Source organism: Canis aureus, chromosome 3, assembly GCF_053574225.1.
Source record: "Canis aureus isolate CA01 chromosome 3, VMU_Caureus_v.1.0, whole genome shotgun sequence".
Lineage (NCBI taxonomy): Eukaryota > Metazoa > Chordata > Mammalia > Carnivora > Canidae > Canis > Canis aureus.
The window spans coordinates 39684764-39701038 of NC_135613.1; the positions used below are offsets into that span (position 1 = coordinate 39684764).

The following is a 16275-nucleotide window of genomic DNA, read 5'->3' on the forward strand; positions in this document are numbered from 1 at the left end:
TGAATTTGATGTTTTGGAGCCCCTGACCTAAAATTAAGAACAATGAAGAGCATACCAAGTGAGCCATCAAATCATCGAGTAAGGACCAGGACTGGAGGCACCAAATGAGCTACCAGGAGCACAACATTAATGTTGAATACTGGTACTTAATACCTGATACTTACAAGTATTTAGATATTTCACTGTACAGGAGTATAGGCTCTGAAATAAAATTATCTTGGTTCATATCTGGATCCTACCACTTCCCAGCTATGTGACCTTGGCTCAGTACATAACATCCTTGAGTCTACTTCCATATCTCTAAAATGAAAGCTTTTGTAAAGTTTAAATGAGATCATCTGGTGAAGCACCTAATTCAGTGCTGGCAGAGAGTAACCACCAAATGAATGTTAATTGTATAACTATCCTGAGTTCATCATATGCTTTAAACAAGTGTCTTTACGCATGCTGTTTCCCATGCTTGAAAAGCCTTTTCCACATTCTTCTGCTTGGTAGATTTCTTCTCATCTAAGATTTAAGATCCCACATCAAAATGCCATTCTCTTTTCTCTGTATGTTCATCTCTGTCAGTGAAATCCTTCATGTCATGCAAATCTTTTTGTTATCAGAAAAATATCCTGATTATTGCCTACCAAGTCCTAATTAATCTCCCCTTTCCTGTCTTCCTTCACACAGACCAAGCTTACTTGTCTGAATTGACTTTAGAGATGTAGTTCTTATTTATGTGCCCTTATTTCCCTACTATTTTCTCTCTAAATACTTTCGTTGGGTGAACTCTTGCTTTCTTTTTTCTCTAGCTCTACATGTTGATGATGCCAAAATCTACTTCTCAAATTCATACTATTCGCCTAAGCCTAAAACCCATATAGCAAATATCCTTCCCCAAAATAGCCTCCTGGATGTCTTGAAAACACTCCAAATTCAACATGTACAAAACCAAGTTAACTCTCACCTAAAGTTTTTCTCTTTTGTGCCACTCTGGAAAATAGTTTGGGGATCCCTAAAAATATCAAACATAGAGTTATCATACAATCTAGCAATTATAATGCTAGGTATATTCCCCAAAAAAGTTAAAACATAGTTCTGCACAAAAATTGGTACATTAATATTCATAGATCATTATTTGGAATACCAAAAAGTAGAAGCAACCCAAGTATCCACCAATTGATGAGTGAGTAAACAAAATGTGGTATATCTATACAATAGAATATTACTCAGCCATAAAAGTGAATGAAATACTGACACATGGTATAATATAGATGAACTTTGAAAAGGTGATGCTAAATGAAAGAAGCAGACAGAAATTATATGGTCCATTTATATGAAATTTCCAGAATATTCAAATCCATCAAGACAGAAATAGATTAATGGTTGCCAGGGAATGGGATAGAAGGAGACGGGAAATAATCCGTAATGGGTATGAAGTTTCTTTTGGGGTAATAAAAACATTCTAAAGTAGATAGGGTGATGGTTATACAACTCTGTGAATATATCAAAAACCACTGAATTTTGTAGTTTAAAAGCATGAATTTTGTTACATGAATTATATCTCAATTTCAAAATAAAACATCTTTTCCTATGATCCTTTTTTCAATGTATGACACCATCACTCCATCACAATCACATTCACTAACCTTGAAAATGTAACATCTTTGGCTTCCTGTCATCCCCAACACATAAAAAATGTCAAAATATTTCCAGTTTTCTCTTTAAATAATCTCTCTGAGACATTATCTCCAAGTAAGGGATCATCTTGAATATATTCATAAGGTAGAAATATTAATTCTCAATTTTTCATGGTGCTTTATAGTTGACAAAGCTCTATTCTTCATCTTATTATCAAATGAACCCTGTAACAATGAAAAAAAAAAAAACAAATAATTAAGTGATTTACCAAAGTTATATAAGTTGGTTTTAAACCCAAGACATTTGATCCGGAGTCCAACATTTCTTTTGCAGCATGTTTGTGCACCTTGTATGGACATACATACAATCACTGGAAAATATCTGCAGTAGGGACAATTCATTCTCTCCAATTGTAAAGGAAGGAAGGTGAAGGTTAAAGACATACGGGCAACCTCTCATTTATAGCTGCTAAGGGGAGAGAACAATCATCACCTGAAAGTCGCCTCACCTCTCCCTGCTGGAGAAGTGGAATTCAAATGCCAGTCCGTAGACAAACAGAGAGCAGCAAGCCTTGGTAATTACCACCTGATAATTGGATTTTCTAAATTATATATTTGTTACGCAGAGTGAATTTTACATAAATTAACCATCAATACTTTAAATTAGAAGTTCTCGATTTGAGATTATTTTGCCCCTCCACCCCCAGGGACATTTGACAGTCCTGGAGATTTTTGTCAGAACTAGGTAGAAGTTGGCAGGTGCTATGAGAAGCCAGTCAATAGAAGTCAAGGATACTGCTAAACTTCTTACAATGTACATGACAGCTCCCCAAACAAAGAATTATCCAGTACAAATGTCAATAGTGCTGAAGCAAAACAAAACAAAACAAAACAAAACAAAATGGGGGGGGGGGTGGGAGATACCTGGGTGCCTCAGCAGTTAAGCATCTGCCTTTGGTCAGGGTGTGATCCTGGAGTCCCAGGATCGAGTCCCACATCGGGCTCCCTGCATGGAGCCTGCTTCTCCCTCTGCCTGTGTCTCTGCCTCTCTCTCTCTCTCTCTCTTTGTGTCTCTCATGAGTAAATAAATAAAATCTTTAAAAAAAAATAGTGCTGAGGCTGAAAGAACCTGCTTTAATTTTTTTTTAAGATTTTTATTTATTTATTCATGAGAGACACACACACACACAGAGGCAGAGACATAGGCAGAGGGAGAAGCAGGCTCCATGGAGGGAGCCCGATGTGGGACTCCATCCCGGGACTCCAGTATCATACCCTGGGCCAAAGGCAGGCCCGAAACCACTGAGCCACCCAGGGATCCCGAGAACCTACTTTAAATGTATTTTTAGTTATTAAGGATTGCAAGCTATATTCCCAACTGGCAGATCTCTGTTGTTTGGATGTAAAGGACTCACACCAAAACAGTTCATGGCCCAAGATTCTCAGGCTTTGCTTAAAATAAACAGTTCTTGTGGATTCAATTCAGTTGACCTAAAACTTTAATGTTTACCTACTGTATTCAAAGCACTAGGCTATGCACAATTGGGAAATATGGAAATAATTATAACATGCTCCATACCCTTCAGGAACTTCTAATTTATTAAATGTGCCAACTTCCTAAAGAACAAGGACAGTGCATTCTCAGTACCTACATGATAGATTTTTAATAAATACATAAAGAAGAAAAGCTTCTCAGAATTTTTCAAAATTTTCCCCAAATTGTCTCAAGTTCCACACCCAACTTCACTTCCTCCTTTTGTTCAAAGACTTTGCCTTATACCTGGCAGAGAAAATTGAGTCCCTCTGAATGAACCAATTTAGTCTTTGCTTCCTCTCTTCTATATTTGTATCCAATTTTCCCTCCATCTTTCAAGTCTCAGAGAAGGGGCATCCCTCATGTTCTCCAAGTCCAACTCCTCTGTTCCATTTTTCTTTTTAGTCCCCTCACCCAACTGCATCATCTTTTAAGAACATACTTGATTAATAAACTTATAACTAACTTACATAAAATACATGATTCAGTGATCAGAACATAGGAAGTGTCCAATGAAGTAGCTCTTATATTCCCTCTCTAGTTCAAGTCTTTCTGATCTCGAAACATAATATACTCTTAATCTATATCCACCTTTATTTTTTTCATTCTCCTTGGAACCAACTTGTCTCTTTTCCCACGTGCTTATTTCCCCCTAACTTAACATTTTGAAACCTGATTCTGCCTCTACTACTCACTGAAATTGCTCTTGAAGATGATTACCTCTGTATTGCAAAATTCCAAAGACCACTGGTTCTTGAACTCTTTAAAGGATGTGCCCTTTCCTACAAAAATGACCATATATATACATACACAAAAAGTTTTCATAACATTTTCAAAGAACTGACTGATACATCCGTTGACCTCTAGTCAAAGGGCATTGCATTTAACAGAAATTAGTTCTCACTGGAGAACTCTTGCATTTAACACTGTTTTCTCTGGATACCTGGGGCCAGAGAGAAGACATTTTACCATAACTTTTTGAACACCTATTCCATACCAGAGCTATGTAAGATAAGCACAGAGAGATAACAGAATGAGATCTATATCCTTAAGAAACTTGAATTAAGTACTGTTTGGGGAAAGAAAACATAGCTTTGACGTTTCAAACCTGGGTGCCTGGGAATATGGTGTTGGAATTTATTTAAAAAGGGAATCAAGTGGGCAGCCCGGGTGGCTCAGCGGTTTAGCACCGCCTTCAGCCTGGGGCGTGAGCCTGGGGACCTGGGGTCGAGTCTCACGTTGGGCTCCCTGCATGGAGCCTGCTTCTCCCTCTGCCTGTGTCTCTGCCTCTCTCTCTGTGTGTCTCTCATGAATAAATGAATAAAATCTTTAAAAAGGTGGGGGGAGGGAAACCAAGGAAACAAAGTGATATGGGAATTCAAGCACTTAAGTTTGGCCTTAGACACATTGTGATTGAGGAGTAAAGAAAGATATCCAGATGGAGAAATGGGGAGGTGGGGGTGGGGGATGGAGTTCTAGCCCTCATAATGGAGATTTTGGCCTACTAAGGAGAATCTGAAGCTCAAATTTGACTTGAATCAAGGATCAAACTAAGTAAGGTTTCAAAGGTCTTATTCTTTAGATAACCTTCCATAGAGAGATCTTTAAAAATCAGTATTCGGGTAAGAATTTTAAAATTTAAGCAGTGGATAAAGTCAATGGTCATTGGATTCAGATAGATGTGATGTTTGAGACCTTGAGCAAATATGTAAATTTACTAAGTGCTAATGTCTTCATCTGCAAAATCATCATCATCATAATAATAATAATAACATAATATAATAATAATAATAACTAACTTACTATGTTGAAGAATATTTAGTGAATTGTACTGTCTTATATACAATAGATGGCCCATAATTAAATCATGTGATTAAATAATGTGACATCATTATTATTTTTACTATTGGAATTTATTTTAATTAAGTGCTCATTTATAAAGTCTTGAAGACTTTTAAATCAACTTTTTTGTTATTGTTTTATCCCATCCATATTCAAGAAAAAGAGCCAGGAAGGTATATTTCATAAATTATAACTTCCTGGCATCAGTTCCTTGAATGTTCTGTACCTTCATCCATCTATAGGATGATGGTAACTTACTTACGTCCAGATTTATGAACCTAAGGCTCTTAGAGTTTTTCAGTTACAAAAAAAAAGTTGGAATGAATGAAGACAATTGAGTCATTAATTTATTAATTCATTTATTCATTGAATGCACATTGAATATATTCTATATACCAGGAACTGTGATAGGTATTGAAAATAAGGAATAGAAAAGGGGCAGCCCGGGTGGCTCAGTGGTTTAGCACCACCTTCAGCCCAGGGCCTGATCCTGGAGACCCGGGATCGAGTCCCACGTCAGGCTCCCTGCATGGAGCCTGCTTCTCCCTCTGGCTGTGTCTCTGCCTCTATCTCTCTCTCTCTCTCTCTCTGTGTCTCTCATGAATAAATAAATAAAATATTTTTTTAAAAAGAGTATATCTATATAAAGATTATAGACTTATAAGGACATTTAAAAAATGATTTCACTAATTTACAATTCTAAACTGTGATAAGTACCAGAGATGAAAAAAAGAGCAAGTTAGGAAATAATGTGGTAGGGAATCTGATCTATTTAGACATCCAAAGAAAGTCTCCTTGGAGAAGTGATATTTGAACTGAAGAGTCAATTGAGTGATTGTCAGGGGATGGGGCACAGTGAAGAGTTTTCTAAGCAGAGGAAACAGCATATGTCAGGACTCTACAGAAGAAGGGTAGAATGTAACTTAGAGAAAGAGAAAGAGGGAAAATCAAGTTCTATTAGCAGATGTGTCAGCAATAGAGGAACACTACTTGGATCTCCATTCAAAGAACTTCCTCTAAAAAAAAGAAAAAAAAAGAAAAAAAAAGAAAAAAGAAAAAAAAAAAAAAGAACTTCCTCTGAGAAGTATGGTTGATTGTCAGCCTCTAGACAACACACTTTGGATCAAAGTGTTCATACTGAGACAAGGTTTTTGCCAAGTTGCTTTCAACCAGTGACTAAGCACAGTGTGGGTGCTAGAGCTTTGTCATTCCCACTTGATGCCTCGAATAGGTAATCTTTGCTTAGAGATTTCTCATTAGCCTGGTCAACGATTTCTCAAAATTGCACTGTAGTCTGAAACTCTTTCCACTTATTATCCTTCTTCTTTCCCTTTATCTTGTGGTTACTTCTGTTCCCTTACCCTAATCATTCACACACTTTAGATCAATCCCAAATGTACCATTTTCATCTTAGAATGGACTACTCCTGTCCCCATTTGACTTAAAATTGGTGGCTCTGACACAATCCAGCCCATAATGGGTAGTTCCCATTGCATGTTCTTTTGGTGACCCATCAGCAAGCCTTCTGTTTCTTCTAGGACGCAGTAACCCACAGGAAACTACTTCTCCAAAGGCGTATAATTTTCCCTTGCAGATGACATGGCCATATCCAGAATCTCAGGGACCTATGCTATGATTCTCCCAATAGGGTTTACCATAAACTCAATACTACATCTTTCCCACCACTGACACTTAAAATTCTGTAGGAAAAATAAAATAAAATAAAATAAAATAAAATAAAATAAAATAAAATAAAATAAAATAAATAAAATAAAATAAAATAAAATAAAATAAAATAAAATAAAATAAAATAAAATAAAATTTCTGTAGGGTCTGCACAAGCAGCAGGGTTGCTTGCACTGCAGCCTGGACCTCAAAAATGAGCTCAAGGCCACCAAGAATATACTGAGGAGAAGGGGTATTGGCATCACTCAAAACTGCAATAGTGGCCCACTAGGCAGGCCAAAACTGACACTAAGAGAGTGGTCTCAGAACTGGGGTCCTTACTAGCTGTGGACATGATGGAGCCCCTATTTCTTTAGATGATAACATTTAAACACCAGAAGCCAGGTCCACTGTGACCTGGGCACTCTCCTCCACGAGGATATCTTTCCAGGTCCCACACTGGTAAAGTGATCAGCAATTATGTTGAAACTTTGTGCCAAGAATTATCTATCCCCAAATTCCACTCAGGATGGGGTTTTCCTTGCTAGCTGGTCAGTGCATGAGCCAGTTCCCAAATCTTTTTTCTCAAATCACTTTCGACACCACCTTTTTTACAGTTTAGGTCCTCTGAAAAGCAGAAAACAAAATGGATTTGATAAACAAGGTGTTTATTGGGGGAAATGTGCAGCTGAATTATAGCTAAAGTCAGAGGTGGGTGGACTTGAAAATAAGCAGAAGAGGAAAATCTTTACTCAGGTTTAAGCAGTGAACCTGTTTGTCCACATTATGTAGAAGGAAAATTGGCCTAAAGTTAGAAGACATACAGTGTCCTAGACAATAATTAATCATCTAACCAGATCATAGGAACCTTAATGAAAAAACCTGGACGATTAAAGACGGGAACATCTGGGATAGAGCCTTGCGAATGGACATATGTGAGAAACCACAGAGTATGAAAAGTTTTGCATTACACATTAATGCACCCCAGGAAGCATCCATCATGGAAGAGACATTGAAGAACAAAGAGACAAAATGACTCAGCCAGTTGACATAAACCAGCCTTTATAATCAGCCATTCCAGAACTGGTATGATGGACATGTGAATGGAGCAGCCACAGAGGCAGAAATAGGTGTAATGCATGAGCCAAACATCTGGATTCCACCTTATTGAAACTGATCTAGCTTTTATTAATTCTGAATGCTTAATCCAACCAGCCATTTCATAGCAAGTTAACTACACTGTGTCCCTTCCATCCTAGATGGACAAGTAGTTCATCTTCAGAGTGAGATATCTATTCTCTAGTAGATTTTCTTGCTTACCAAACTTCAGCCAGCACTAAAATTCAAGGATTTATGGAATGTCTAATTCACAATCATGAAACATCAATCAGATTAGCATCTGATAAGGGACCCACTTCAAAGTGAAACAGGTGCAGTAGCAAGACCATGACTGGAATTCAGTGGTTGCATAGGGACAGAAAGCAACCATAATACTTTTAAGTGAATTTGTTTATATTAATTATCCATAGCATTTACATAGATTTGAATGGAATCACATATCTATGTGTATAGCAGGCTGCAAATTCAGGTAAGAATTGATGTGTTGAGTTTGAAATCCACATAAGAAGACCAGCAAGCTGGAAATTGTCAGGATTTCTGTGTTGCAGTTTTGAAACAAAACTCCTTCTTCAGGGCAGCTCAGGTGGCTCAGCAGCTTAGCACCACCTTCAGCCTAGGGCTTGATCCTGGAGACCCAGGATCGAGTCCCACGTCGGGCTCCCAGCATGGAGCCTGCCTCTCCCTCTGCCTGTGTCTCTGCCTCTCTCTCTCTCTCTCTCTCTCTGTGTGTGTGTCTCTCATGAATAAATAAAATCTTAAAAAAAAAATTCCTTCTTCAACTTCTGTCTCTGCTTTTGAATTTTACTATAAGCAAGAAGGAGAATCCACCCAGTACCTTAAATACTTTTCTTAGAAAATCCCTAGCTAAATATCCAAATTCATCACTTATAAGTTCTGCTTTCCACACAGTAGAACAAAAGTCATCTCATCCTCTGCCACTTTATAATAAAAACCACCTTTTCTCCAGTTCTCAATGTTTTTCATTTCTGAGACCTCACTAGAAACAACTTTCACATTCATATTTCTACCAATAATCTCTTCAAGGCAATTGAGCCCTTTTCCACCAAGTGCCTCAAAACTCTTCCATCTTTTGCCTATTACCAATTCCAAATCCACATTTTTGGGTATTTGTTACTGCAGCACCCCACTTCCTGGTACCAAAATTTATATTAATTTCTTAGGGCTACTGTAACAAAGTATCAAAAAATGTGTGGCTTAAAACAATAGAAATTTATTGTCTCACAGTTCTGGAAGCTCCAAATTCAAAATCAAGGCGTCATACTCTCTCTCATCAAGGGCCATGCTCTCTGATGGCTTTAGGAAAGAATACCTCCCTGCCTCTTCTAGCTTCTGGAATTTGCTGGCAACCCTTGTTGTCCTGAGACTTTTATATGCACCATTCCCACCTGGCTATCTTCTCTCTCTGTGTCTTCACATTGTTTTCCCTCTGGGAGTGTCTGTTCCTGTGTCTAAATATCTCTTTTTTGTAAGGACATTAGTCACATTGGATAAGGGCCCACCCTAATAATCTCATTTTAAGTTGACTACTTGTCTAAAGACCCTATTCCCAAGTAAGATCACATTGCAAGATGATAGTGGTTAGAATTTCAATACACTGTTTTTTGGCGGGAAATAATCTAATCCATAGCACTATGTGAAAACAGTTATTCAGGCTAAAAATAATGTTCAAGTTTATTTGGACAGTCAAACCCTTGAGAGGCCATTCATTCTAAGTCTTACAAGTTGAAGAAATTACTAACTTTAGCCCAATCTCTTTCATTTTACAAGTAAAAGAAATGAAGTCAGAAATCAAACCCACATCTTTTGATTTAAAATCCAGCCCAATTGTATTATATGATCCTACTCCATCCTTTGCCTAAGCCATTTAAATATAAGAGATTCTAAAAAGGCTTGTTTTTCAAGTAATCAGAATACTTGGGTAACAAAATGTATCATTTCCCAGAGATTTAAAAATCTTTGATTGGATGCAAATACTTTTAATCACCTAAATGGAAAATATAGTGCTTTGAAGTTATATCAATCACGTTTGGCTAAATTGTAGAAGGCCCAAAATCTTACTGGCCTGCAAAAATAAAGATGTATTCCTCCCTCACATTACCTGTTCATCATGGGTCAAGTCTGGCTCTGTTCTGCTTTATCTTCATGCCATTACTCAGAGTGAGGAGCAGCCCCTCTTGGGGGCATGCAGAAATGAAAGGGAGGCCCAAGCACAGAGTGTCTTCCTAAGACTGAGCCTAGACCAGGAAAAAGGGAACTCTCTCTACTCCTCATTCATCATGTTACACACACCAAGTAACAAACAACAATATATCACTGAGGATGATAAAAAAGTATAAACAAAGAACATTGCCCTGTGACACGTCACAAGAAGAGCTGAAAAGTAAGGATGGAGTATATACCTTGAGAAACCACCACTTCACCCCATCCCAGCACCACAGCTTCCATCTTAAGCACATGGCATTTTTAGGAAAAAGGTTGTGATGCCTTAAGGTAACCATAGCAACAACAAAGCCCAAGACTCACTCAACTCTTAGCTAGATTTCTCTCAAATCTTCACATCATTGGCCTGATAAGATGTGTGCCATTTCTAGGAGCAAAGTAGTATTTACTTGTCTCTATTATTTTTCATGAGACGTATTGCATTCATTAAAAAAATTACAAAGAAAATAACCTATCATCAGGTGAAAAAAAAATTTAACAGTATCACAATCAGAAAGGACCCAGGTATTGGACTTTAAAATGACAAGGATTAATATGTTTAAAAAATAAGTGAAAAAGTTAGAAAATATATGAGCATTATTGGGAAATTTCAACAGAAAGATGAAAATCATAAAGGGCAAATGGCACCAGGAGAAATAAAAAATGACTGCACTGGAGATGAAGAATTCCTTTGTTGGGCTTATCATTAAATTTAACACAGCCAAGGAAAGAATCAGTGAATTTGAAGACAGATCAATTAGAAATTATCCAGGTTGAAACACAAAAAGAAAAAGTGAAAACAAACAAATAAAACACACGTCAATGAATATAAAACCAGAACAAGACGTTGTATGACATTATCAATCTAGCATATATATAATTAGAGTCCTACAAAGAGAAGAAAGACAGAGATAATAATGCAAGAAAAAAGATAGTTGAGGGAATAAAGGCCAAAAATTTTGCAAAAAAAAAATAATAATAATAATAATAACAAACAACCTCAAACCACAGGTCCAAGAAATTCAAAGAACCGTAAACAGGATAAAAATGAAATACCTCATTTTGTTTATCCTCTCAACGACCCTATGAGGTAGTGAAAGTAAATGTCCATATGTTTGTAGATGAAGAAAGATTAAGTGTTTTGTCCCCATTCACATGAATTTTCAAGGAGACAGAATTCTGAAGGTTACCAAGGACTTCTTTTCTCCATCTGCTATTTTGTTGAATTTGTTTACCACCTCTCCTACATAATTGCCATGCAATTGTGGGGATTTAATCTCATTTTTTCCTCTTTTAAATGAGTCTACAAAAAAAAAAAAAGAGTCTAAGAATATGGGTTGTTTTCAGACACTATATTTAGAGAACCTATCACCAGACTTGGCATAATTCTGCATAGTTTCTATGACTTAGGGCTGTGGGGACCATCTGTGAATCTACTCTCTCAGAGTTATGGGCAGGAGGTGAGTATGGGTTTCTTCTACTCTTAGATCCCTGTATTAATCTGAAGGTTCTATAGTCTCTGTTCCTTATCATGGCTGGAGGACACGAGGATACAGGACAGCCTTCTATGGTGACTAACATTTGTTTTCTGCATGTTTTAAATGCTCTCTTCTTCCCTACCTAAGAGGATCATATTCATCTAGTGAATTTGTTCCCTGGGGGCTGGGATGAGGAAGAAGGGTTAGAGCAAAATCTTTCTGCCTCATTTTTTTCTCCCAAATATTTCTCTGTTACATCTAAATTGCTGTTTTCTAAAACAAAAACAGTATTTTTACTTATTATTTTGCTTCTCATTTTCTCCACTGAAAGCCTACCTTTGAAGCATTATTTGTTTCTTGATTCTCAGCCTGAATGGGAAAATGTCACAAAGTTAAACAGATATACCCAAGAAAAGGGAGAGAAAAAGGCACATCAATTTATCATATTACATACAGTCAGTATTATCACTGTTCTGATTACCATTATTAGAGAATCGCAATTAGTTTAATAAACAAAGACTTTTTTTATTATTCCTAAGTGCATTCCATCCCCTTTGTATACATTAAAGCCAACTAAAGCATGCCAGGGCCATTCTGGCAATCATCTAGCAAACTTCTAAATTATGTATAAGATATCTTCTGTATCCTTCCAGCTCCCAGATCCTGCCTCTTAACTTGTAGGTATTCATATCTCTTAGCTTTGGTTTCCCTGGATGGATTCTGAGAGTTTTTACCTCTGATCCATTGATTCTTCCCCTCCTGATTGTCTCAACTAACACATTCCACACTTGTTCTGTCTCCAGGGACCCAAAGTTCAACACAGATTCTTCCCAGTGAACATGCAGGCTCTTTTCAAGATTGGATGATAAAAACATTGCAGGGACGCCTGGGTGGCTCAGCAGTTGAGCGTCTGCCTTCGGCTCAGGGCATGATCCTGGGATCCGGGTTTGAGTCCCATACCGGGCTCCTTGCAGGAAGCCTGCTTCTCCCTCTGCTTCTCCCTCTGCCTGTGTCTCTGCCTCTCTCTCTGATGAATAAATAAATGAAATCTTTAAAAAATGCAAAGAAACAAAGCTTCAATGAGCTCCCACCAAAGTTTCTTTCTCTCTTAAAAAAAAAAAAAAATCTGCTCCAAAGTATGCAAACATTTATTGTGAAACATATTTCCCCTTTCTGTATAAAAGAATATAAACACGTTGGCTGACATATGGGCCCATGTGTTCCTTCACCAAGGTGTGATGAGACTCAGAGCAGCATATGTGCCAGGTGATAGAGAGCTTGCCACAATGTGGGTGGGAGCGCTGCTGTCTTGTAAAGCAGGTGCACAAAACCCCATGTGAATAGAAGGCCCTGTGAAGTGAAATTGTGGTTACTCAGACCCACAGCTCTAACATGGGACTATTAGGTTCAGATTCAACTGTTTATTTAGTGCCTTCAATGTGAACTTAGCGGACTTTAGGAGTTATAAAGTCACAAAAATCTCCCCACAGCATGGAAATTATACCTACACAGTTGAGAACTTGAAGAAATTTAATGAACTTTCTATAGTGGTTGTTCTCAAATTTTAGCATCAGAAGAATCACTTGGAAGATGGTTACAACACAGAATGCTGGGCACAACCTCCCGGCCTCCCTCCAAGTTTCTGAGTCAGCAGTTCTGGGATGAGTCTGTATAATATGCACTTCTAACATATTTCCAGGTGCTGCTGCTGCTGGTCCAGGAACCAGACTTTGAAAACCACCTCTCCAACATGTAGTGCATAGTGCTGAGGTCTTAAACCCTGATAGACTGAATTATGAAACATTGGTGCTATTAGTCAAAGCCACGAAAGCTAAGTCAGTCATCATGCTCAAGAGGCAGGGAGGGGCAGAAAATGGGACACCATGCTAATGAAGTCGCAATGGTGCTAAGAATGTGGAATCAAGTCTAGGGCTGAGGTGATTGCCACAGGCACAACCTGACTCCCCAGCACCAGGTTTAAATCGCTGCCAGAAACGGGGTATTAGGGTAGGTCCATCAGACTTTAAAAGTACATAATTAGAGTGGTCAGCCCCTGTGGCGCAGTGGTTTAGCGCTGTCTGCAGCTTGGGGTGTGATCCTGGAGGACCGGGATCGAGTCCCACGTCGGGCTCCCTGTGTGGAGGCTGCTTCTCCCACTGCCTGTGTCTCTGCCTCTCTCTTTCTCTCTCTGTGTCTCTATGAATAAATAAATAAAAATCTTAAAAAAAAATAAAGTTTTTTAGAGTGGTCAGGATAAGATACCAGTTTTTGACTTTTAAATATTTCATTCTCACTGTTCCTATACCTTACTGTAAACTTAGATTACACCAGAAGACAAGAATTCCAAACAGAAGTATTGAGTGTGTGCGTCCTAATAATAGGTGAGACTCCTTTCAACTCATATATTAAAGTTCTTGTAAGTATAGGCACCTCATTGGCTACAGGGAGAGAGATGAGTTCAGGACAAAAGGTAACTGCCTTTGACTTTAAAGATCTAATAATCTAGAAATGTACCTGCCTCAAATCAGACTGTTACATGTGGCAGGCACAGAGGAAGAAGGGATTAATTATTTCTAATTTGAGAGAAGCAGCATCAGAGAAGCCTTCATGGAAGAGATGATATGTAAGTGCACCTGAGAGCTGAATAGGAATTTTACTGCAGAGACATTTGAAGGATTGTTTTTGTCTAATATATGGAAGGAAAATAATTCCCTCTTCTAGTAAGGGAACAATATTCTATCTTAGACTCATTTCCATTCATACTACAGGAAAATCATTTTTTTTTAATTTTAAAAGACTTCCAAAATGAAGGTAAAAATATAGAGGAGAGGGCAAATGGAGCAAACACATTTACGAAGGCAAAAAGTGTTTCTCTGTAGAAAACATTTTGTTTTATTCTAATCTCTTTCTTGCTTACAACCCTCATAGGAGCCTTTCATTTAGAGCTGTCGAATTTCCAGAATTCCACTGTGTATTTGCACAAACTTCTTAGAGTCAGAGTGTAAAACAAAGAAAGGTTTGTACCTTAGAGGCTTCCTTTCTCATTCCACAGACAGTATACTGGTTGCAAGAATTAGCTGCTAGTGTTAATAGTAGTAGAATATAATAATCTTATTATGGATTGCTTTATAGTCTCCACTAATGGACTTGTGTTAATCTTCCAGGGCTGTCATAACCAAAATACCACACATTTGGTTACATAAACAACAGAAATTTATTTCTCAGAGTTCTGATACAGGTTGGTTTCTGGCGAGAACTCTCTTCCTGTCGTGCAGACAACAGCTCTGTCCTCACATGGCCTTTTCTCTGTGCAGAGAGAGAGAAAAGTCTCTGGTGTCTCTTCTTCTTCTTATAAGGACACTAGCACTGCAGATTAGGGCCCTGCACTTATGATCTCATCTAACATTAAGTACCTCCTTAAAGATCTATCTTTAAATACAGTCACATTAGGGGTTAATGCTTCAATACATGAATTTTGGGAGAACACAATTTACCCTATAAAAGGATTGTAAACTCCTCAGGCCAGATACTTATTTAGCCTATTTTGTTTCCCCCTGCACTTCCACCCTGTTTCCTGGTACACATAGGTCATTTGAGTTGAATGAAATTCACGTTTACTCCCAGTGAATTAACCCAACAACATGATGATATGGTCAGGAGAAATATTACTATTACTCCAAATTCATACATGAATAACCATGGCTCATAGTCAGTATATAGTATATGCTAATCACTGTTCTAAACTCTGCATGAATTAACAAATATTATTCTCATTTTAGGAATGAAGAATTGAAGCCCAGAGGAGGTTAAATAATTGTCCATGGTGATGTCTATTAAATGGCAGAACCAATATCCAAACCCCAATAGCCTGGCTCCAGAGCTCATGGTCTTTTTTTTGTTGTTGTTTATTTTAAGATTTTATGTATTTATTCATGAGAGACATAGAGAGAGAAGCAGAGGGAGAAGCAGGCTCTCTGTGGGGAGCCTGATGTGGGACTCGATCCCAAGACCCTTGGATCAGCAGGACCTGAGCCAGCAGGAGATGCTCAACCACTGAGTCACCCAGGTGCCCCAGAGCTCCTGGTCTTAAACACTAGGCTACATGTTTTACCCCGAGGGCCACAGAAATCTTAAGACTTGTTCACAATTTCTTATTTTTCACTTGTATTGGTTTCCTAGGTTTGCCATAATGAGTTACAACAGATTTGGTGGCTTAAAACTCCAGAAATGTATTCTCTCCCTTTTTTTTTTGTTTGTTTTTGTTGTTGTTGTTTTGTTTTTTTGCCGTATGATCCCATTTTATTTTCTTTTTAAAATATTTTTTGTATATTTTTTATTGGAGTTTGATTTGTCAACATATAGTATAACACCCAGGGCTCATGTGTTCTCTCACAGTTCTACAAGGCAGAAGTAAAAAAATCAAGATGTTGGCTGGGCCACACTCCCTCCCAAGGCTCCAGGGGAGAATCTGATCCTTGCCTTTTCAGCTTCCAGGCATTCCTTGGCTTGTGGCTGTATCACTCAAATCTTTGCCTCCATCCTTACATGGCCTTCTCCCCTCTCTGTCTCTTCCATGGGTACCTCTGACAAGGATACTTGTCATTATATTTAGGGCCCACCTGGATAACTCAGGGTAATCTCATTCCAAGATCCTTAATTATCTCTGCACAAGCACTTTTTTTTTTTTCAAATAAGTTCACATTCATAGGTTCTAATGGTTTAGGATGAGGACATATCTTTTGGGAAGCCACCATTCAGCCCACTATGGCACCAACAGTAGGCAATGGTCCAG

General features: G+C 38.0%; 1 long non-coding RNA gene across 8 annotated transcripts in view; it reads right to left on the reverse strand.

Annotated features, from left to right (window-relative positions):
- Positions 1-1304: 1304 nt before the first annotated feature.
- LOC144310698 (uncharacterized) overlaps positions 1305-16275 on the reverse strand; it is a 276452-nt gene continuing 261481 nt past the window's right edge. For all 8 annotated transcript variants that reach the window (XR_013376366.1, XR_013376364.1, XR_013376363.1 and 5 more), the window contains one exon: positions 1305-1850. This is a non-coding gene — a long non-coding RNA (uncharacterized LOC144310698). The remainder of the gene's footprint in view (positions 1851-16275) is intronic.